This window comes from Heterocephalus glaber, unplaced genomic scaffold (assembly GCF_053883595.1).
Source record: "Heterocephalus glaber isolate CG9 unplaced genomic scaffold, H.glaber_assembly_v1.0 deba00001571, whole genome shotgun sequence".
Taxonomy (NCBI): Eukaryota; Metazoa; Chordata; class Mammalia; order Rodentia; family Bathyergidae; genus Heterocephalus; species Heterocephalus glaber.
The window spans coordinates 6494629-6520625 of record NW_028258356.1 but is presented as its reverse complement, the minus strand read 5'-3'; the positions used below and the strand labels follow the sequence as shown (position 1 = coordinate 6520625).

At 33.9% G+C, this 25997-nt stretch overlaps 1 protein-coding gene and 1 non-coding gene across 14 annotated transcripts in view; both read left to right on the top strand.

Annotated features, from left to right (window-relative positions):
• Kcnc2 (potassium voltage-gated channel subfamily C member 2) overlaps nt 1-25997 on the top strand; it is a 188256-nt gene that overhangs the window by 9938 nt on the left and 152321 nt on the right. The gene's annotated exons all lie outside the window — the stretch shown is intronic.
• LOC147823667 (U6 spliceosomal RNA) lies at nt 7850-7956 on the top strand. The gene has a single exon (XR_015443489.1). It is a non-coding gene; the product is annotated as a U6 spliceosomal RNA (small nuclear RNA).

The following is a 25997-nucleotide window of genomic DNA, read 5'->3' as shown; positions in this document are numbered from 1 at the left end:
CACACTTCATAAGTTTGAGTTTATTGTGCTCATTAATGAAGACTGTTTCAAAATGAATATGCATGCATAGTATGCAGTGTTCCATATTTCTCCTTTGAGAAAATACTCTTTCTATTTTAGTGTATATGCATGTGCCTGAAAAGAAGATATATTCATTGTCATAACATAGATACATGCTCAAGGAATAGGTTTATAAAATTTGTATATGGATAAGAAATGAAAGGAATGTGACTTAAAGTTTTGATTGAGGACATTAGTACACATATGTTCTTGTATTATATCTATCAAAAATATAAGCTATTTCAAAGAGTTGGTGACAGGGAAATAATAGACTTCTAGTATTCAAGAGGCTAGGAAGGAATCTGGTAATACAGTACTCTGGCACAATTGCTTCTATTGAGACAGAAAGCAACTAACACATTCTGGCCGGCCACCACTAGTTTGTGACAGTGGTGGAGCTCAAATGTCTATCTTCTAATGTCTGTTTCAGTGTTTTTCTTTACTCAATTTTGATTGTTCAGTCTAGACTGGGTTTAACATCAAATGTGCATGATTTCGCTGTTGGGAAGCAGCAAGCATGTTAGGAATAGTTAGGAGAGGCTCAGCTCTCTTCTCATTAACGGTATCAGAAAGCTTGCTCCTTTAGGCAATTGCTTTATTTCTCTTCCTCCAGATCCACCTCCAGATGCAGTCTTCCAGGGATGCCTTCTTCCTAGTTCTACATCTTATTGTCTCACTACTTTTAGAGCTTCAAGATTAACCTAAACATTTCCTTCTTTTTCCTTGGACTCCTAACCTCTCTAAAATGATCTGTAGAGGCACAAACTATGCCATGTGTAATAAACTTTAAGATACATTTAGATAGTTGAGAAATTATACCTAATATCCCCTTGACTCCTGTGTATGTATGTATATGTATGACTTTTGTCATATGTTTTTCTACTCTTACTTGATTTATTGTTTTGAGATTTTTAATGCAATTCTCTTTCAATCTATGGTGAAAACTATGGTGGTGGACAATGTGTTTCATATTCTGAAATGTGATTAACCAGATGATGGTTTATAAAGAAAAAAGTGGAGAATTAGAGAAGTAAAATATTGGATGCTATTGTTAGGTCAGCAAGTACAATGCAGAAAAACTTTTCCCCGAACTTTAATGGTCAGTCAGTTGAAGGTGGAGTGATGGGAATGAACAGCAAGATTATAATTCCAGGAGAGTGTGGGAGAATGGGTTTCATAAGAATCAAAACAGAAGAACTTGGGGCAAAATGTTATTGGTAATATGAGAAAAAAGCATTCTGTATTTGCTGTTGTCACTTAACTAGTCTTTTTTGAAAGTCGATAATGATCAGGACACTTTTGCAATCTGCCAATTTCATAGTAGTCTACATGCCCAGAAAAATCCCACATAGACGCCTCACTAGTGTCTTCTTCATCTTTGTGTGCAGAATGGTTGGTGTGCTATCAGATTTTAGAGCTTGCCATTCTTTATGTATCTAATGGTATTGTTGACATCTTTAAAAATTAGAGCAAAAGCCAAGATAACCTTTTTCAACAGATTTTCTGTCATTTAATCTCAGTAGTGGCAGGTTTGTGTTTAATCTACAGAAAGAGAGGCAGAGACACTAAATTGTCAACTTTTGGTCACATTCTTTTATTTCACACCAATACATTGTTCAGATTTTAAAAATTATTTAGTAAGTTATAAAAATGCAATGTATCTTTTATAAAATAAAATATTTTAAATAATATTATTAATACTTTCAAATAATATTAGTTTCCTCTAATTTTAAGATGATGTGTGAATGAATTATATTTCAGTGAAAGTTATTTGAACAATATTAATTTTTGTTTTTGAGACCGGGTCTTGCTATGTTGTTCATGCTGGCCTTGAACTTACTATGTAGCCCAGGCTGGTCTCAAATTCACAGCAGTCCTTCTGTTTCTGCCTCCTAAATCCTGGGATTATAGGCCTGCACCACTATGTCTGGCTTTATAAATTATTTTTTGAGTTCATTGTCAGAAAAGTTTAATGAAAGGATCAGATATTTTTTAGAACTCATATAAAATTTGTATGTGTTTGAAAATTACACAACAGAAATTCAGACATGGGTTGCTTTTTTCAAGTACTTTTAAATTTATTGATTTAGGTTAACATACTACTTGCTAAAAGTGAATGTAATATAATAATTATAGTAGAAATGATGGCATAGTAGGAATAAGCTTTCTTACTGATATATTAACTTTGGATAAAATCAGTAAAATTGGCATTTAAGAAAACATATGATTATAGTTATTACAGTTTACCTTATAATTACCTTGTGCTATTTCTCTCCCTTAGGTGTCTTTGATTAGCAATGATAGGGTGATTATAAAAGTTATTAAAAAACGTTTTATGCAACCTGTCTCTTGAGTAGATTGAACAAGAAATGGACAGAATACAACCTTAACTGGCCATTGTCTGTGCAAACAGAATTCAAAATAGCAGTAACTTTTGAATTTTTTAAAGCTATTAGAACTTTGTTATCATGCCTGAGTGAATCTATCACAGTCATATAGTATGATTAGTGATGTATTAAAGTTGAAAAACTATTATATTTATATCATAATGTATAAATATTAGTGAGCTTAAGGCTTATCCCTAGGGCCATAATGGTGTTGACTGTGCTTTGATATTTATACTACAATACTAGAGATACAGAATTCAAACAAACTAATGAAATCAAATCTACATATTTAAAGACATTAAAAAATGGTTAGCCTTGATGAAAAGCAGGGTTGATTTTAATCATTTGCTTCAATTTCTTGTGTATGTCTGCAGTTAAAGACTTATCTTTAACATGAACATCCTATCAGTTATCTAGTATTTTATATTTAGTGATTGTTTTCAAAATATATTCCTTTTAAAATTTGTGTCTCAATGACTTCATTCATCTCTAATTGTCTATCTTTGATGTCATTTTAGTGATATTTGATTTCTAGAAATAAGTGCAGTTTTCAGAATATTTGACATTGTACTTCAATACTAAGTTGCTTTATCTATGGCTTTTTATGTTTCCTGTACCTTGACTTGCACTGAAAAGCTGACACAATACTATGTTGTTGTAAAGCATGTGTACATTTTTTTCTAAACAAGCTAGGTAAGAACCAAGCATCAACAATTCTAATGCTTTTAAATCTCTCCACCGACAAGTACTGAACTTCTAGTATTGGATAGGTCTAATTTATATAATAAGAATACAAAACAAATTAAAATTTAGCATTTGGCTTCAGGAAACACAAGAAGATCTGGTAACACATGATTACAATAAAATACATTAAGTGCTATAATAAAGATAATTGGTATAGTGGAGACACAGTGTAGAGAGAGACAGGCTCTGTTATCTAGAGAATATGAGGTTTTAAGTAACTCTCAGAAGATACATGGACATTTCCCAGCAATTAAGGGGAAGGTCAACATAGTAATGAGCACGTATGGAGGCTAGACAGAAGATACCATGCCATGTAACAACAAGAAGCAGAAGGTAGAGAACAAAGGATGGAAAACAGAATAGAGAAGTATGGAGGGTTGAAATTGAGAAAGAAAGAATAGCTAGGCTTAGAGTTCGTGCTGAGATGTAATCCTCTTAGGAAAGAGCTACACACTACTTATTCAGTTTATTCAAAATTATTTATTCCCAAACTTAGCTAGGCTTAGAAATAACCTAAAATGATTACTGAAATTAAAGTTATGAGGTCTTATACTAGAGATCCTAATTATGTAGTGTTTAAGTAGGAATCAGATAAGGTGAATATGTTTTAGTTTTAGTTATCTGCTTGCTCAGTATGTGTCAATACTGTAATGCAACTGCTACAGATACAAATGTAATTCAACAATGAATTAAGAAAACACTCATGCTTAGACCAATGTTTCCCAAAACAAGTTTTATAGACCTGTAGTTATGTAGGACATTAACTGATGTTGTCCCTCAAAAGGGATTCATGGGCGGATCAGTTTGGAAACAAGTTTAAAATAAAGCTATATAGTTGATTTTTAATTGTATATCTTCTTAGGGTCAAATAGTCGAAAAATTGGCTGACTGCTTGACAGTTGGTTTTGAAGCAGAAGTGATTTGGTGTTAAGAGCTGAACTAGATCTGTTTAATTTGAATTCTGACTCCACAACTGGCTTGCTGTAATCTTTAGTAAGTTACTTCTGTAGATGTCCTCTTGCTCACTTAGATCAGTGAGAAAATAATAGTATTTTACTGAGGGATTGGTGTAAAGATGAACTGAACATATTCATGTTAAGAATCCAGGCCTGGTTCTGCAAATGTTATTTATATTGTTATTATTATTGATTCCTTGAGGGTAGCATTAGTCATTTTTGGAGATAGTGTGGTTGTAATAGCCCACATAGGGAGGCTTTCTGGCACTTAGAATGTCATGAAGCAATAAGTTGTCTCTGTCAGAGATTTTGCATGTGGATACTTACTGATTATCTGTCTGAGAAGTTGTAGAAATGACTCTCATTCATGTTATATAGTACACATTTACTATGTATTAGGCATTTTGTAAGTGGCAAGGTCAAGCTTATTCCCTGCCCTCAATATGCTTGTAGTTTACCAGGAAAGAACAAAAGAGTGATGATAGTGCCTCATCATAATATCTGTAGTAGAAGTAAGAAGTAATTTATGGTGCTTTGAGGGTTGACACAGTCTTGTTAGGGTCTGTAAAAACATTTTTCTGGAAAAAAACATGTCTCTCTTGGTAACTGAGGATGAAAAAGAGATACCCAGATTTTTCTAACAGTGTGAAGAGTATAAACAAAGTTTCTAAAGGAAAGAAAGGTGGGTCCTGTTCAAAGCTCTGAGAGGAATGGAATATAGCCTGCAGCAGTGAGTAAGGGTTGGGGAAATGTAGCTGGAAGCAGAAGCTGAGACAGGCTGAAAATCCTTGGTGAGTTCTCTTGAGAAGTCTGATCTTCCTCTGTTGGTAATAGGATGATTTTGAAGGATTTTTCTGGTTCTCGAGAAGGTGAGTTTCAGTTTTCAGGAGGGCTATGGCTTAGCAGGTTGTCAAAGCAATACATGCATGAGTTTTGATTGATTAGATGCAGTTAAGTGAGGCAGAGAGAAAGCCAGGGATGTCCTACATTGTTTTTGTATCAGAAGACAAAAGAACCTTTATGACTTCTTTCTAATCTAAGATTGAATGGCTATTGTTTGAAAATTTGGTTTATGAGCAATTATTTGTTCATGGGATTTAACATTATAATATTTGGAATTATACTTTGTGATTTTTTTTCTTTTATATTTTGGTATCAGTTACCCAATTACAGAAAGCTATTTTATAGATTTTATGGCTGTGAAATTAGACACTAAGTATGCATGTTAAGATTTTTGGTCGCTGTAATTCACCACCATGACAAGTTGGTGAGGGATAAGCTGTTCTCTCTCCAGGAAATATAGGCTTTTTATTGCTACTACTTTGGCCTAAAGCCCAAGAAAATAATATTAATTTTTGCATAATTTTCATAAAATAGAACAGACTGTTCAATGTACTAGTCCATGTGGATTCCAAAGATAGACACTTAAATTGAACCAGGGATTTAAAAAAGTTTTAATGTGGTTCTGAGGTTCAAAGTATTCTTATAAACTTCCTCTTTGAATACCTTAGGAAGGAACAATGCTATTTGACAAGAAAAAGAAAGATGAAAACAGCTGTCCAAGAGTTGAACTGTGAAGAAAATGGTAACTTCAGACTCAAACTTCTTTCATATTTTCTGGTTGCCCCGTTTCCATATCAGCATTATAACTTAACAGATACGATGTCTTTGTGACTCTTTGAGTATGGTGGTTAGACAATTTCAAAAATTCTGTTTCATTTCTGGGATTGTGTCAGTTACTTTCTCTTTGCTGGGACAAAATACCTGACACTCACAGGTTAAAGGAGGAAAGGTTTATTTAGCTCACAGTTTGTAGAGGTTTCAGTCCATAGTCAGCTGTTTCCAAGACAGGGCTGCACAGCAGAGGGGAATCACAGAGAAGGGCTGGCAAGAAAGTAGCAGTGAGCAGCAAGCCTGACTTCCTTTTTTTCCCTTTCTATTCCATTCAGGTTACAAGCCTAGTTGTTCATGGTACCCACATGCAGTGTGAGGCTTCTTACACCCATATCTAGAACTATGCTAAACCAATCAGTAGACTAAATTATTTACCACACACCCTTAATTCATATTCACATGCCCCAAATCCAGCCACCTTTGAAAACCCTACCTATGAGCTCATGAGACTTTGTGTATTTGTGTGTGTGTGTGTGTGTGTGTGTGTGTGTGTGTGTGTGGTGCATCTAGATACATGTAAGCCATAAAAGGCATTAATATTAGTCCCTTGTCACGGCTTAGGTCAAAATGTCCCCTAAAAGTTTCATGTGTTCAGAGATGAGGCTTTCAGAAGGTCATTGGACCATGGAAGGACTATAGTTCATACCTGAATGTGCTGTTAGGAGGTGGAGCCTGGTTGGAAGAGGTGGGTCACTGAGGGTGCAACCTGAACAGGTCTGTTTTTGTCTCTGGCTCCTGTGTATCTCTGCTTCCTGGCTGCATGGGTTAGGCAGCTGACCTCTTCCATGCCCTTGCATCATGCCATTTCTGCCTTGGAGCTAGTCACTCATGGACTAAACCCTCTGAGACTGTGAACCAAATAAACCTCTCCAACTTTGATTTGTGAGTGGGATGGGAACATGACTAATACAGTTTCTTCATAAAAATTTTTTGTTTGTTCACTTTAGTTCTTATATTTTATATAATCAATTCTCTTCAAATGTCTTTTCCTCTGAAAGAGTGTGGGGGTGTCTATAGAATGGTGTTTGTGGATAAATATGTAGGAGCATGCAGAAACATAGGCTGTCCTTTCTGGTGGATGTGTAAGAGTAGGCTGGCAAATGGGGATGCTGTGAAGATCTAAGGGAAGTTAGTGGACCCTCATGTTATGATGGGCTTGACACATGAACAACTTGGGTTAATTAGATTAATGGAAGACTCATCTGCCTTTTGTTATCTATAGCATGTACCCAGGTAAACATCTAGATCTCAGCTGTATTGACTCACAACCAGCCCTTGTGAATTGATTGAGTTTGTAAGTCAAGGATCCACAATAAACTCTAATATTTAGTCAGTACAAAGCTTTTGTGATTTTTTCCATTTTCTCCATGTCCTTTAAGAAAATCTGAAGATAACTTAGAGTTTGCTTCACTTTTCTGTATTACACCAATGCACCTAGTTAAGAAATATCTTCTGTTGATTCCCTCATTTAGAGAACAATTTTTGTCGAGTGTATACCAAGGACAATTTTTTTAGCCAACTGCTAAAGAAAATGGTGGACATCCTGAGCAATTATTCCATCGCCAGCCCCCTTTCCCAGTGCCTGTTGCCTGTGAACTTGAGGCTCTTCTAGATTTCTTCAAGAAGGAAAGGACCAACCTCAAGAACTATCTACACTGAATTATATTAACACACTCTCAACCTGCATCTCCATTAGTTCAATCCTATTTGCTATGCACTTATGGCAACTTATCCTATTTTTCATTGCTGTGATGTTTTTCATCATTTTAAATGAGATTTGGGTAAGAAGTTGAGGTTCTTTGACTAGAATTTGATGATGGTTGTGCTTTCTTTAACAAAGATAGTAAGTCCTAAGGAATGTGTGGATGTGTAGTTAGATGATTTTACCTTTATGAGAACATCATAGAGCACAGGCTTACACAAACTTTAAATGGTAGAACCAACAATATACCATAAGTGTTATATCATATATATTTATATGGAGGAAGGCAGGGGAGGGGAGAAGATGGGGACTTAAAAAGAATTATGGTGCTCACTTCGGCAGCACATATACTAAAATTGGAATGATACAGAGGAGATTAGCATGGCCCCTGCACAAGGATGACAAGCAAATTCGTGAAGCTTTCCATATTAAAAAAAATTATGATGTGTCATGTACATGTACCAACTCTCTACAGTGAATATAATCATTATGTGCAGCAGACATGCAGTAATTTAAAATCAAAATTAAAAAATATATATGCAGTATATGCCATATGTAGGCATAGCCTACTGCTCTTGGGCTACAAGCCTGTATAGCAAGTTATTATACTGAATATTGTAGCCAACTGTAACACATTGTTAAGTATTTGTATGTCTATGTATATGTAACATAGAGAAGGTACAGTAAAAATATAGCTTAAGAGATAAAAACTGGTGCACATGCACAGCACACTTTATATGCAGGGAACTTACAGGACTGGAAATTGCTCTGGATGCTTCAGTGACTACTATATGGAAGTGATGACCAAAGCCCTTAATGGGACCATATCAAATTTTAAAACTTTTTTCTTCAATAATAAATTAATCTTAGCTTATTATAACTTATTTATTTTATATACACTTTAATATTTTACATTTTTGACTCTAAATAAGCACTTAGCTTAAAACATATTTATAGCTGTACATAAGCATTTTCTTTCTTTATATACTTACCCATAGTTGTTTACTACTTTTAAAATTTATTTTTTCTTCTGTGTCTTAAATGCTTTTGTTATTGTCCAAGATACAAACACACACAGTAGCCTAGGCCCACACAGGGTCCAGGTCATCAGTGGAGCTATCTTCCACATCCATGTTTGCTCCCACCTGAAGTTTTTCAGAGGCAAGAGCATGCCTTAAGTTGTCATCTGCTATGATTGTAATGTTTTCTGGAGTCTCCTTTAGAATCTGCCTGAGGCTGCTGTACAGTTAACTTTTGTTTATCAGAAGAAAGAACTCATTCTAAACTAATGATATCTCATAGGACTGTCACTGTACATTCTGCTCATCTCTGGCCAAGACATCACTGGGTGGTGCATGACTATATATGTGAACATGTGTATGTATATATAGTTTCTGTTCCGTACTTATTAGGAACTATAACTCTGAGTTTCTGGTCCATACACATTAGGAACTTGTGTGTAGGGACACTCTTCCATTCTTTTTGTTGTTGTTCCCTAGAGTTATGAAAACTATCTGACAATTTTCTAAGTAGATTTAAAAATATAATAATTGTGTGTTTCTAGGGCACAACATGATGTTTTGATATATGTTTACAGTATGGAGTAATTAAATCAGTCTAACAAATTCAGCACCTTCATACCATTTGTGCTGAAAATATTTAAAATCTATCCTTCCAACACTTAAAAAATATAAAATGAATTATTATTTGTTGCAGTCACTATCCTGGGCAACAGATCACTAAAGCTTATTACTATCAGTTGGTTGTTATCACTGTCTGAATAATTTCTTGATTTTCCTTGCCTTCAAGGTTATACTCCTCTATAGTTGTTCTTCACTTTTCTTTATGTTCAGCTACTTTCCCCATTTTTTATTTCCTCTGGTCCCCAGATACATAATCCAAGTGAGAAAAATTCAAAGCCTATGTTTAGCATGAGAGTTTATCAATGCTCTAAGAAGCTTGTTAGACTAACATTTAAAAAATTCTTGAAAATTACCACTTCAACAACATGACACTTTGTCATCTACCCACTGAGAATACACTTGTAAGAACCATGAACTTTGATCATTTAGCAGATGTTTGTGAGTCTCCACAGAAACTATGCCCTTAAGTTGGAATAATGAATGTGCTTCAATTTTGTACACAGAGACATTGTCAGTGGGAGCAAATGCCAAGGCCCCATTAGGCAGAGAAGTATCTGACTAACAATAACAGATGACACTGATTGTCCTGCTAATTACATGAACTAAGGACCTTCACTGAAGGATGCTGCGTCCTAAGAAAAGATCTTGAAGAACAGATGTTGTAGCAGCAAGGAAATTAGACAAGGAGAGCAGGAAAAAGGAATTCTTATTCATTGCCCTCTTGTTACTTTGTTTCATTTAATAAATTAGAGATATTTAAAGGTGAAAAATTTCCACCTCTGTCTTGAATACACTTCATCAAAAAAATGCAGTAAAGAAGACCAATATATCTGAAACCTAATTATGTCCAGACATCCATCTGTGTTGTGGCCAGTAACAGGACTGAGACGGGCATTTAAAGAAATATGCACATTATAGTGAGAGTGAATGAGAAAGATGTTCTCCTATAAAACATTATATAAACTTTATATAGATACATCTATGTATCTATATAAATGAGGATCAAGTAAAATTATTATTGCTTGGAAATGCCATTGTGAGATAGTAGATAAAATAAAACATAAAATATAATGCTCAAAATGGAAAATTAGAATAAATTTATGGGTTCAAAATGAAGGGTATTTATTATATACTTATTTTTAAAACAAGAAATGCTGTTAAATTATAAGTAAGTTTTCATACAATGGAACATTGAAGAAATATTGAATAGACTAAGGAAAAAAATAGTGTTTTCCCCTCAACAACTAGAAACGTAGTATTGTATATTTATTTTATTTTCTCTAAGATAATTATAGCCATAAGGGTATACAGTCTTCTAAGCATTATTTAATCTTTGGTGGCAGGAACAGCATAACTTTCCCTTTTATTCAAATCTGGTTTTAGATCTCAAAAATGATTTTACTTATTTCAAACATTGTTCTTACAATTTTTGTTTCATTATTTTGTGAATGGTATCTTATTGCCTATTACATTTTACCTAATCATTTATAGCATGGCAGTAAACTACTACTTTTAGCGTATGAATCACATGTATAGTAATCTTATTGAATTCTTATTAATTGAAATAGTAAAGTTTATTGCCTTATGTTTTGAGCATCTATCATATGCAGATGGTAATTCATATTGTTATTTATAACAGTTATAACTATCTCTATTTTAACTCTTTGTTTTTGCATGTAAATTTTAAACTATTTTGTGGTCATGATTTTCAGACACACATGTATCTGTTTAACTCCCATAATTACCTTCCTGACATCATTTTCTGACTTTTGAGTCAATTTTGAACACTTCTTTGTGAAAGTTATATATTTTTAGATTTGTTTTACAGGAAAGTTGTAAACCTCATCTACTTTTGTGGGTCCTCATATATATGAAAATGTCTTTCTATTGTGTTCAGATATAAAATTTATTTTGAATTAGTGTTGAATTTTTGGGTAGATAATTTTGTCTCTTAAAGCCTGCCATTTCTCTCTGATATTTTGAAATAATGAAGTGTACAGAGGATAAAAGAGGATAGGGAAATTCCTATGTGTTGTGAGCACATAGCAGCACTAAACAAGCCTTGGATCTACAAAGGCCTCAAGAAAGATATGACATTTGCATTAAGACATAAAGACAAAATAAACAAATGAAGAAAAAATAAAAACAGAGACTAGAATATAGCCAAAGGCGATAAAGGAGTACTATAGAAATACAAATTAATAGAATGGAAGGCAAAAGAGAGGAGGCTAAACTGGGGTGAAAGAACTGATAGAAGACAGGTGTCACTTGGCGTACAGGGCATGGGGCAAGGAGCTATGGGATGAGGGCCCAGGATGGTCGGAAGGGAGCAGACAGCCTCATGAGCCTTGTGAAACATCCCCAGTTGTTGCACCATTTTTATGTTTTTTTAAATTTTTTTTTAACAAATCTACCTATCACTATAGATGTATTCACTGCTTTCTATTTATTGGTCACTTTTAATCAATTTTGTGTTGTTCTTTCTCGTTTTACACTTTTGCAAAAACTCTTCTACACTTCAGATTATCTCCTATTTTTTTCTTTTGCAGTGCCAAATTTGTTCTTTAGTATATCTAACAAATGCTGTATTTTAATTTTCTGTCATGTTTCTGGTTTTTGTACATTCTATAATTAGGTTGTTTGGATATTTTCTCATTTAGATCAATTCTTGTTTGTTTTCTAAATTTTTTCAATCTCTTCTATTTGATTTTATTTTGTTGAGTCAGTATCTCTTTGTGTTTGTGGAAAATCGAAGAAGGTCATTTTAATGGGATGGCTTTGCCCTGAAACCTGAGGATGCTTCTTCTCATATATTGCTGCCAGTTCTCCTTTGACTCCCATCCTCATCCTTCCTCTTGATATTTTCTTTTAGTTTCCATGGCCTACCTGTAGAGATGGACATACTGTTGGAATGAAGCAGGACTCAGAATTGTTTTGTGTTTACTCATGGTCCATTTATGTTCTAGTGTAATCTTGCTTTCAGAGACAGCATATTATGATAGCTAACAATATAGGTCTTGGCATTAGACATACTCGGATTTGGATATGACCTGATGACATATTGTGACCTTAGATGATTGATGTTTTTATTTCATATTTGTAAAAAACCCTCCTTATAAGATGGGTATTGTGAGGATTAAATGATAAAAATTAAATTGGACAATGTATTTGATGTGCATAGCAGAGTGCTTTAGATAAAGTGAGGATTCTATACATAATAGCTATTATGAAAAGTTTAAGGACTGGCTGAAAATAAGAATCTTTAGTTTAATAATTGGTATTTTTCAAGGCTTCTTGCATGTTTATGCCTGGGGAAAGGAGATCCTCTTTTCATTGGCTTATAGGTAGAAAATCCAGGAGATTGTAAGAGTGTTTTGAAAATTATTTGTAATTTTTGTCAATAGGTTGTAGAGCACAACTGACAGGTCTGGATCAATGCCTTGACCGTCGTTGAATTAGCTATGGCATCTGACTAGAAATGAAATATGATAACATTTCTGATATCATTGCCTAATTCTCTGAATGACAGCTAGGGAATGAATGATCAAGGGACACAGAAGAGATATTTAATGAGTTACTTCCTGGATCCTTGCAGATTGTTACTTTTGGCCTTAATCATCTGCATTTGTGTAATATATCACTCTTGTTATGTTTTTATGGGTGTACTGTAGATTGCCAGATACAATGTCACCTGGTTAACTTTCAATTTCAGGCATGTAACAAATGAGTATTTTACTGTATGTATTATATAAAGTATGGGCCATACTTGCATTAAACATTTTTGATGTTTATCTGAAAGTTACAAAATACAGGACCTTGTATTTTTATTTGCTGAATCTGGTAACCCTACATTATACTTTAATGATGATTCAGAAAGAAATTTCTGGTGTTTTCATTTTTCAGATTTTCTTACTGTTTTATCATTATTTTATCATTATTTTATCATTATTTTTATCATTATTTTATCATTATTATATACACATAACTCTGCAACTGAACATACTCATAGTGTAGCTCTAACTAATTTTTGAAGCAGTCTCTGCTCAAATAGAGATACACAACTCTTTGACCATCTAGTGACACTGCTGTCAGGACAAAAGCCAACATGGTTGAGTCTTTGCCAGAGGTGATTTCTGTAGTCCATTGGCCAAAGAAAGTGAAATTTAGTATCATTTTCATTGAACATTATTAGAACATTATTAGATAATAGATGACTCTATTATCTCTTTTCTATTTTTACTAGATGTTACACAACTTCTGATGCTTTCATGTTGATAATGTGTACTATATTTTTTTGAAAAAAATCAATATTACAAAAACAAATTTTAATTATTACTAAATAATTACACACAAAGATGACACTACTCGAAGAAAAGTTTAACTATTTATGAGCTATTTAAAAATTCATCTTTTTATTACATTTGTATTTGTAAATCTATATACATTCCTAACTTCTGGCAATTTAGGTTCTCATAATTTTCATTTATCATCCCCAGGTTATTATATTTATGTTATTACTTTGGATAATTGCAAGAGTACACTAGTCAGTGAGTTATTAAATTTCAATGAACTAGGTCTGCTGCAAGGCATAAATTGGGGAAGGTTCCTGCTTGCCATGGTCACTCCCGTTGCCTGTACACCTTCTCCAAAGAACTGCTGCACAGCAGTGCCAGACTGCTCCAGTGTGATTCAGTTAAGTTAGGAATAGATAGATGAAGGACTCTACCTGAGAAAATTAAGGCAAGGAAAAAATGTTGGAATAAAAGAGCATATCCTATAGCTATAATTCAGTGAGACTGATTTTCTAATGCTTTGTATAGAGTCTCGAAATCAGTTCCAATACATGACTTTCAAAAAGCTTTTAAACAACAGCAATGTCATACTAAAGGCACAATCTCCTGAAGCAGAAGTCTGTTCTTCACTACACAAGTCCTTTGGGGGTGTTGCATCATAAAAAAAAAAAGTTCTGTCTGAGCAATGAGTTACACTCTATCTCCACTTACGGGTTCACAATATGCAGAGTGCATGAAAGCCTATTAGAAATTTCATTTAAAACAAAAGAAATGTCTTTCAAATCTTTGTCTTTTTCTGAAAACATCTAGTTTCATGGAATATCTTTTATAAAGTGCTGTCCTTATGGCACTTTTTAAAGGAGGAGATCATCTAATTTCTTATCTGAGTTTTGATTTGTATATATTTAAATCCATTGCTTTAAAGTCATATATTACAAGAAATTTGTTAAGATATCTAATGAAGAGAAAATGACACCTGCAACACACCTTTTGAACAGCAGGACTGGGATGGGAAAATACCAGTTTTTTGAGATAATTATTTAGCTCAACACTGAATGCTTTTAAGTTTGGCCACTGTTCAAGACAACATTTAAGAGTTTCGGTTGCATAATTGCTTTAATATACTAAGGGATCATGAATTGAAAAAAATAATATGAAAGTAGGATGTCCTTCTGCAAATTAATAACTGTCCTTTAAATGATAGGAAAGAAGGATGAAATGCTGTCAGTTTCATAATTGGCAAAATTGTTTCTCAACCTAGCAAACTCAGTTTTAGGAATTAATTTAGAAGGTGTATCAGATAGGAGAAAACCAAGTTTTGCAAAAATATTCTTTGAAAAATTATTTTATAATGCTGAAAATTTCTAATAATCACTTTAATTTCTAACAGGGATACATGTAAATTATGACAATCCATATGAAAAGATACGATCAGTCCTCTGTATCGTGGGTTCTGTATCTATGAATTCAACTGATAGTTGAAAATATTTGGAAAAAGCTGCATCTGTACTGGACATGTACAGACTGTATTTCTTGTCCTTATCCCCTGAACAATACAGTATCACAAACAGTTACATAGCAATTATGTGTTATTAGATATTATAACTTATTTAGAGATGATATAAAGTGTGTGAGAGGATGTATGTAGGTTTTCTTCAAATTCTATACCATTTATATAGCCACAGATTTTAACATCCATGATGTCCTAGAACCAATCCATCACAGATAATGAGGGATGACTAATTTATTGTGAAAAATATTTAGGTAAAAATGGTAACACAAAAAATACTCATACTAAAATATTATCACAGAATGTTTATGTTTTATTTGGGATATTATTAATAATTTCAGTAAGTGTGAGATAAATAAATGCTAAGAACTTGTAAAAAGTTATGGTTTATATAATTGAATTATAGAGATTCGAGACCACTTACTTTCTGTTCTAAAATACTATATATTTTTAAGTTTTGCCAAGTGATCATTTATTATCTTCATAAAAACCCAAAATGAAACATCCTTAAAATGTTAAGATACAGCAGTATGGCAAATGAAACTCCTAGAGCTGAAGATAAAACAGGTTAGTGATTCTATGTCATTCTTCCTTGAAGGAATAGTAAAATTATAAAAATTATCAGCTTTAATGTCTAAACACACCACAGAAATAAATTATCAGTGAGAAAAATTAGGCACCTAAAACAATTTTATTTATTCACAACTCAGATACTGACTGAGCTCTATGCTTCCTAAGTACTACTGGTAGTGGACATTATTGGCGCTGGCTTTAAGGGGATAAATGCTTGGGGGCTTGGGCTGCAGCAGACAGGAGGTAAACAGACAAATATAGTGTGATAAATCCATCTGAGAGATACTCAGCATATTTTAAAAATTCATGGAATGGACATTTAATCCAGACCTAAAAATCAGTTTACCTTGAGGAGGCTACCTGAGTTGGGTCTTAAAGTACAGGTTCTATGTAGGCAAGAAAAGAATAAGAAGAAAAATATTCCTGAGGAGGTGGAGTAAACACCAGGAATGCCTCAACAAGTCAGTTGTTTTCTCTGGATAGTGTGCAGAGATGTGGAATGTATGGTGAGGGAGAACCTAAAGTATTTCTTCAAAAAGCGCTAGACAGTTCAAGAACACTAAGAACAGTTTTCAAAGAAACCTACAGAAAAATTCCCAGAGTGTAGGATTTGTAGACTCTTTTGTATTATCTGACTTTTTGTATTATCTGGATTTGCAATGTGTTAATAGCCAAAGTAACACAAGAAATTATGATGGTACATTTATTTAGTAGACTCAAGATTATATAGGCTTTAGTTTTTTTGTTTTGTTTGCTTTTTGCTGCTGTAAAGTAATACCAGGCATGGTATAATTTATAAAGAACAGAAATTTATTAGCTCCTGGTTCGGAATCTAGGAAGTACAAGATCAAAGTGCTAATGTCTGCTGAAGGTGCTCTTGCTGTGTTCTCTCATGGCAAAAGGGCAAAGAGAGAAAAGGAGAGAAGAGGAAGAAAAAGGGGAAGAGGAAAGTAGGAAGAAGAGGAGGAGGGAGGGAGGGGGAAAGAGAGAGGGAGGGGAGAGAGAGAGGAGGCAGAGAGTGGGGGTCTTCCATCTTTAAGGAACATATTTCTGCAATAACACACACATTCCCAAGATAAAGACATTAATCCATTCCTGAGAGTGCTGTTCTCATGATCCAGACACTTCCTATTTGGCCTCCACGTCCCAAGACTGCTGCACTGGGGATCAAAATTCCATTCATTAACTTTGGGAAACTGATTTAAACTGTAATATTCATTTCAGAAGCAGACACTTAGATACGTGAGTGGCTCTTCAACAAATGCATCACACAAGACAAGATGAATATTTGCCATATAATCTTTGTCAGGTGCTATGATATAATTAAAAGAATCTCTTACCTTTCCTGAATTCAGGAAAGAAATACTCTGCAGCAGCATGTTTTATCAAGCAATGTAAGGTAGTTAAAAACAAGTGCCTGGGGAAAATAAGATTTGGGTTCTCATAGTAGCTCTGTCAGTTAAGTCAGTGACTTCTAGAACTTTTTTATTTTCTGCTGTAAGGGTTAAGTGAATGCTTTCCCATAGAAGTCACTCACCCAGTGGTTGATAATATTATCCATGATGATATCCAGTGATTTTAGCACTAGATACATTTCCTTATCTAGCTAACCTACATCTGTGGAAATTCTCACGTAGATGATTAGGTGGGCACTAATATGTATATCCTTCCAATAGTACAGAAATATTCAGATCCTACAAAAGCATGCATAATTGGTGAAATTAATTCATTATGTGTGTATCTACAAAATGGAACAGCTTGTTAGTTAATGGGGCTACAGAAAAGACTACCCAAATCCTTAAGGCCCTTGTATAAGAGACTGTACAAATAATCATAGCACAAGCATTGTGATCAAATGTGTTACAGTAGGAAGTATATGGGAGATATATGGAAAGAGCATCCAACCAAGCCAAGATGATTGAGAAACCATACAAGAATTGAAGTTTCTAGAGGCTATTGAAGGAAGAGTGGATGAGGGTAGAGAAGTGGGTGGTAGAAGAGGGTACACAAGAGCTGTGAGAGGAAAATGGACCATGGGTGAGTGCACAATTCTTCAACAAGTACATGAAGTTAAGTAAAGGTATTTCTCTAAGAATCTGAGGATTAGATGGAAAGATAAGGAGAGATGTGATTGCAAAGGCAGATGTTGTTCATGGAGGACCTGGTAAGCCACGTTAAAGCTTTTGGGCTTATCCTAAGAGCAATGAGAAGTTAGTGGAGGGTTTTCAGCAGATGAGTGAAAAAATGGATTTTAAGTTTTAGAAGTATCATTGACTATAGTTTAGAGAATGAATAGAAGGAAATCAAGAAAGGAAGTAGAGCAACCAGTTACAGGCATTATATTACATAAATGTTAGCAAAATGTTTTTATTTCAACATCACAGTATACCTCCCCTTAATGCCTGATTGTCATGGTTTTGCTTTTGCTTATATAGAAATGTACATAATGAATAGCAAACTTGAAAAACCATAGACTTAAAAAAACAGAAACTTTTTCCTGGACAATCTGGACTATGCTTTTATTTTACTTTGCAGAAAAAATAGTAGCATCTTCAATTCCTTTTGCTCAAGGAAATATTCTGAAAGAAGAATAATATTCAAATTTACTTTCAAATTCTAGAGCAAAAGAGATTTCTGTTATTAAAGCTGTAGGACCGTCACAGAAGAAATGAATATTTCATATTTCTATGTCCTTTTTATAGTGAGAAGATAGACATAACCATTCAGTTGGGATTGAAAGAGGCATAGTCATTATGTAAAAACACCTAACATACATAGATAATATTTCAAATATACACAAAACCTTACAAAATTTTAAATGTAGAGTTTTCTTTCCTCCCTAGGGTGTTGTCATTTCCAGACCCAGGAATTTGTTATGTTACTCCTGAATATAACTGATAGTTTTAGAGCATTAGACACAGTGATTTAGTGGATTAGATGTTGAAAAACATTTAATATTTTTATTATGATGGTAATATTTTTAAATAGACTACAATTAGCTGTAGAAATTGTCTTGATTATAGATGCTACTTGCTTAGGATAAAGGATTTGCCAAATTTCAGGTTTGCAGACTATGCATGGGTAGTCTGTAGAAAATATTTGAGTAGAAAGGCACTGAAATCTCTGCTTTGTATTATTTTGCTATGCTGCCAGAAAATTCCAGTAGTGGAAACACTTTTCAATTAACTTACTATAATTTCCACATGTCTCTGTTAACATAAAAATGTTTCCTGAGAAGGGTCAGCATTGGGTTCTCAGCTATAAACACTGCCATGAATTGGTGATTGGATTGCTATTCACTCCATTAATGAAGGTCTGGAAAAAATAAGAAGCCATGAGCAATTTGTCTAGGAATAGAAGGTTGGGATGACAATGTGTCTATGCTGTCTCCCTGGCTGCCCCTCTTTTATCTCTTGTCCCAGGCACTAAGCACAGTGCCTGACACAGAAGAGCCAGCATCTCTTGTCCCCAGTTCCAAAACTTATAAAGCTCTACAAATAGCACATTTGTTAGTAACTGATCTGTAGCAAACTTCTCCCAAAGTGAGGTAAAGTTATTTATAGTCTTCTTTATTTATCCCACTAAGTGTGAATGTTTTGATTGTTGCTGAAATATTAATGTGCTTGATTATGGGGTGCTGCCCCAGCCTCTGCTGGAGATGTTACATAACACATACTAAAGATACTGTATTGCCTTTTTAAAATCTAAAAAATGCAGAATTCTGAAACACATCTGGCCCTTGAGATTCTGAGTAAGAGATTGAAGAGCTTTGAGAGTAAGCTAAATTCAGTGCTTTCCAAGAGCCAGGCAGTGAGCTGCACACTTTGTACATATTGCTTTGTTAGAGATAGCTGTCTCAAAGTGAAAGGACAGGGCTTAGAGAGCCAGCCCATCTGTGTTAGAATTCCAGCTCTATACTTAACCATCTATGTTTCCTTGGACATGGTCCTTTTCCTCCTTTTCCTCCAGATTTCTTATTGGAAAAAAATAAGCAATAATAATAGTTCCCTACCAGATTTATAATGTTGTCTATATGGCTCAAGAGACATAAAGAATGTAGGACTGTGCTTTCACAGATTTTTGCTAATCATTTTGGCCAAACTGTGATATCAGCACAATGATCCCCATTTCAGAACATGGAGGAATGGAGACCTGCTTGAGGTTAAGCAGCTCACATAATTGGAAGTCACTGAGAAAGTCCTACATGTATGTCTGTGAGGTTACCAAATTCAGAATTCTTGCCCTTTTACTCTATCACTTTTCTGTGTGAGGAGCTTTAATGATCTGAATGAAAAAGTTGAGAAAATAAGGTGCTACTCTTCAGTGTTTCTTAGGATTAGTCAGATCTTCATTGTCAGAGATATATTGATTATGTCTTGCACAAAGACAGAGACCAGAAAAAGGATGATTTAAGCATTGAAAAAGTAAAAAATAATGTTAGAAATTGGAAAGCATTTTGTTATTAGAATTAATTATTCTTAAGGTAAGGGTGGAACCTGTACACAGCACAAATAGGTACCAACAACTCACAATGAATGTAAGCATTATGTATGATAAACATAAACTACTATTACTATTACTAACTACTACTACTAATGATAAGCAGAATAAAAATGAGGGAAGGGGACTTAGAGACAGAGGGAGGGAAGTGAGTGGGAAGGGATAGGAGATTAAAAATAAAAAACAAGCTGTATTATGTACATGCACCTACTCCCCAAAATGAATGTAAACTCCACATACTACAAACATGTATTGATATGTAAAATAAAAATAAAAATTTAAAAAACTCCCCAAATTAAAAAAAAACAAGATAAAGATGAATATTTAATTATATTTTTACCATGTAAATGAAGTCCTAGGTCCTTATTTCTGCTCTTATAACCCAGTTATATTTTAGATGACTTGACCATTGAATTTTTCTTCAATTTCCACTGAAGGCTATTAAGAGTCCCTTTTTCCAGGAAGGCTCCCTGTTGAGTGTTTATTTTGAAGCATTGTACTCAACATGATCAAAGCAGATAAAAAGTATAAGAAAATACTCTATTTTCAAATATGTGAGTATATCAAATAATTGTGAAGAAACTAATGTTTCTTAAGAAGACACAAATTATCAAAAAATGCTAACTACAGAAGACATTGGAAGTTACCAAAGATGACACTAAGAGTCTCAAACCTCTTTAGTTTTAGAGTGATTTTTTAAATATACAAGAACAATAATTTCCAAAATATATAATTTACTTCAGAATATAGGAAGGGATTTTTTTAAAGCTATCAAGTAAATTTTATGAAAGTTCTTATTTCGAATGTGACAACAAAAATTATATAACAGACTCACACATAAATATGGAATGCGAAATTACTAAATGCAATCCTTGCAAATTAAATTCAAGGACATATTAAAATATTGATCACTATAATCAAGTAGTACTTACTCTAGTAGTACTTTCTAGGCATTAGAGAGATTATTTAATATTGGGAAATCTAGTATTAAAACAAATTCTGTTTATAAAATAAGAATTAATGCATAGTTTGCATACTTTGAAACCAAAAGAAAAAAAACAATTAAAACTGGACTGGAATTTAGAGTGTTTAATAGTACACTGCATACAGGAAGTCCATTAGTTTTTCTTACATCATGAAAAATTCATGTTGAGACAGGCATGGAATACACACAAATTTAATATATGATACAGGAGAATTTCACATAGTTAGATATTAATGGCACCTATTTGAACATTTTTAAGATCCTAGTATGTGATAAGAATTTTATTTATATAGAATTAAAGAAACAGATGTGATCTCATGGAAATTGCAGTATTAGAAGGAGAAAATGTGATAGGAATAAAATAGTTTTGTTAAAAATAGGATGGATATATGCCAAAGTTAGCACGTAAACTTTTGAGTATTTAACATTCTTACACTTCTATTTTTTAAAAGTACTACGCTGAGAACATACTCCTTTGATAATAAAGTCATACAAAAGAAAGCCATAAGTTTTGGAATTTTTCATTTAATGCCTTTAAACTATTTTGTATCCTCTGTAGTAAGCACAAAGTCTGCAAATATATGCAGTCAATAAAGGCTTTGTGTTAATGATTAAGATACAATATAATTTGCACCTTTATAGTTTGTGTAGAATGACAAATTGAAGAGATTGTGTGTTAATAAAACAGTAGCAGAAATATCTTTAAAAAATTATTCTATTATCTTGCAATATGGGCTAAATTGTGTTCCCTCAAAATTTGTCTGTTGAAGCCCTAACTTTCAGCATATGTACCTGAAAATATGATTGTGCATGTACTAATTATTTTCTGAAAAATTATACATCTGAAATTCAAATTTAACCAAACATCTTGAATGCACCTGAAAACTCTATTTTCAAAAACAGTTCAAAAACTGTATTTAAACATTTAAGTTAGATGTCATTTTAGTCAGGATAGATTACGTTATGCTACAGTAAAATGAAACCCCATGGTGTTAGTCATTCAGATTGCATTTCCTGCTGATGCTACATGTCCATTCTAGGGCAAAAGAAATGTCCTATTAATTACAGAACTTCCAAGATCACCATTTCAAAATTGCTCCTTAGTAATCCAGAAGGGATAGCATGTCTTTGAGGAGCCTCAAATTAGTGATAAAATGATGCAACCTGAAAGTGACCAATATCACTGTTTGGTTGAAACTGATTGACAAGAAATAGTCCCTGGGACCCATGAGGTAAAGAGGAACCAAACATGCAACCCTACTGTATCCTGAAAAATTTGGATCCTGGGCCTATGTAGAGAATAGCACCAGTGATGAAATCCCTCAATGTAATTTCCATAGAAATAATCTACCCTTTCTTGAGCACCATAGGAGTTTAATTGCAATTCCTTAGTGGTATTTATTATGGTTTAGCTTACAAATGCAACTTTCTACTTGTTTAGCCCTCTGGGATAAGAAATTGTTTGAGATCCTATAACAATGTTTAGAAAGATTAGCCTCATAAATGGATGTTGCCTTAATCTTACATTTATGCTGGAGGCCAGTGCTTCACTCACTTTACTCTAATCCTGGCCCTGTGTGTGTGACTTGGCTTAGGGTTGCTGTTGAGATATCTTCTGTTGCTTCTAGAGTATACAGCTGCCCTCTGCTTCTGGGGTTACACAGGGCAGCCAGCAAGCAGGCTCCCCTGACCTTGGGCACTGTGGTTTCTACTCTCTGATATCCCCAGCTTGGAGGAACTAATGTAGTGTTGATTTATTTTTTGTAAACTTTTCCTATTCTGCTATCCCTTCAACACATAAACAGATAAATAGGTGTTGAGTCAGACAAATGAAATAATAAGCACCCATGACATAAGCACAGTTAATTCGATAAAACAGTGAAACCTGTTGACCACTCTAATAGATTTTTTTGAATTCATTTATATAAATAACCAAATTTTGGTGGATGCCTGCCAGATATCGACCACATCTTGTCTGCAACTTGGAAGACACATTTTAATAAATACCAATAGAAGAATGGGAGAATTTTGGAGGATATTTAAACTCCAAATGATGGCCTGATTAAATAACCATTTTAACGTCTGAAGAGGAGTGGACCAGAGGCAACATATATATACTCTATCAGAGAAATGCATCTGTATCTAAATATGAACTATTTGAAGCTATACAACACCATGGTTAGCTTTTCATCTCTCTAAGAGTGAAAATGAGGAAAGATAAAATAGGTTTCTTACTACTTTATTTTATATTTACTAGGGAAATCCGTGTGTCAGAGAACATGGGGAGTGATTCAGATAGTCATTCAATTCTGTTCTAGAACATTGAAAAACTAGTTCTATATATCTTCATTTTATAATATTTTAGCCATAAAAATTCAAGAATTATGGTCAAGTTTAATGATCTAGAATGTTTTACTTATGGCATTGTGCTATTCTCTGATTAAATAGTCAGCTTGAGATGATACAATACTCTACATAGAAGACCCAAAAAACTCTGCCAAAAGACTTCTAGACTTAACAGATTCATTATAGCAGCTGGATACAAGGTCAACACTCAATAAACAACAGCCTTCTTGTACACAAATAACAGACTCACTGAGAGAGAAATTAGGGAAATAACTCCTTTCACAATAGCATCCAAAAAAGAGAAATATCTAGGAATCAATCTAACAAAGGAGGCAAAAGACCTCTACACTGAAAACTACAGCACTCTGAAAAAAGGGATTAAAGAGTATATAAGAAAATGGAAAGACATGCCTTGCTCCTGGGTAGGAAGAACCAATATAGTGAAAATGGCCATACTTCCAAAACTACTATATAGATTTAATGCAATGCCAATTGAAATTCCAATAATATATTTCACAGAACTAGAGAAGAGAAAACAACCCAAAAATTCATTTGGAACCAGAAGAGACCTAGAATAGCAAAAGCAATTCTAGGCAACAGAGACATGGCTGGGGGTATCACAATCCCCAACTTGAAACTCTACTACAAAGATACTATGGTAAAAACAGCATGGTACTGGCAAAGAAACAGATCTGAGGATCAGTGGAATAGATTAGAAGATCCAGAAACAAATCCAGACGTACTCAGCCACCTCAGCTTTGATAAAGGAGCCAACCAATCTCTCTGGAGGAAAGATAGCCTGTTTAATAAACGGTGTTGGAAAAATTGGATTTCAACCTGCCAAAGATTAAAACTAGACCCCTATCTTTCACCATGCACTAAACTAAAACCAAAGTGGATTAAAATTCTAAATATTAAAACAGAAACACTAAACTTGCTGGAAGATAAGTTAGATAGAACTCTTGAAGACATTGACATAGGAAAAGACTATGAACAAAACCTCTGTAGCATGGGAACTAGCACAAAGAATCAGCAACTGGGATTTTATCTTATTAAAAAGCTTCTGGACTGTAAGAGAAACCACCAACAGAGCAAAGAGACAGCCTATAATGTGGGAAAAAAATTTTAGCAACTATACCTCAGACAAAGAAATACTATCTAGAATATATAAAGAATTTAAAAATATCAGACCCTTCCAAATTTAAAGACCCAATTCAAAAATGGGCATCTGAAATGAATAGACATTTCTCAGACAAAAAAGTAAAAGCAGCAAATAAACATATGAAAAAATTTTCAACATCACTGGTCATTAGAGAGATACAAATGAAAGCAATCCTGACATTTCACCTCACCCCAGAAAGAATGGTTGCTATCAAGAAATCAACCAATAACAAATACTGGTGGGGTTGTGGGGAGAAAGGAACCCTTCTCCATTGTTGGTGGGAGTGTAGACTGGTGCAACCACTGTGGAAATCAGTATGGAGATACCTCAAAGAACTAGGACTAGAGGTCCCATTTGACCCACCTATTCCTTTGCTGGGTATCTTCCCCAAAGAATTAAAAGAACCATACCACAGTGATGTATGTACACCCATGTTTATAGCGACACAGTTTGTAATAGTGAAAGCTTCGAAACAGCCCAAGTGCCCATCAAATGGAAAATGGATAAAGAAGATGTGTTTTTTTTAAAAAATAAAATGGAGTATTACTCAGCCATAAAGAATAAAAAACTAGAGACATTTATAGCTAAATGGATGCATACTGAGGAAATAAATTAAGCGAAATAAATAGGACACATATGTGTAAATACCAAATAGTTTCTCTGGTGTGAGAAACTGAAAGTGTAAATAATGATTAAAATGAATAATTGATAATGTGAAATAGGAAGAAAAGGTCCAAAGGTGTAGGGGAAGTGGGAGGGGTAGGGGAAAGGAAAGACGGGAAAGGAAAAATTATGAGAAAAGGAAAAAAATGGAAACAGTCTTTGTAAACAGGGAAGGGTGGAGTGGGTAAAGGGAGGACAGGAAAAGGGGAAAAAATAAGAACCAAGATATATCATGTAAAGGTACAAGTACTCAATGATAAATGTAAATGTATTGCATACCTAAAATGTACTAATAAAAGAATCTAAGGAAAGAAAAAGTCAGCTTGAAAATAAAATGTTAAAAATTTGAGGAAGAACAATATTTCATCTAATCTCAGTCAAAATTCATATAAATTTTCTTTAAAGAAATTGTGGTCTTTATAATTACTTTTTGATTGGAAAGGATAAAGGAGTATTCTGAAGATAAAGAACAAAACTCAGAATATGAGGAAATAATAGTGTCTTGATATCGATTATATCTGTTGAAATTCCTTCTAAACTACTTACTGATGCTCAGTGAAGAGAAATTAAAAAATACGTTTTGCTAGGTAAGAAATTTATTTTAAGGACAATGGTATGGGGCCAGAATAAGGAGCATATTTTTATGCTTACTTGAACTCCAAAGCTTTGGGAACAATTGAAAATTCAAATAATATGATGAATGCTACAATAATGGCTTCTTGTGATTTTTTTTGCTTATTATGAAAATATTTCAATATGATGAAATTTCTGTTGAAAATTAGTTTTAACTATCTCCTCCT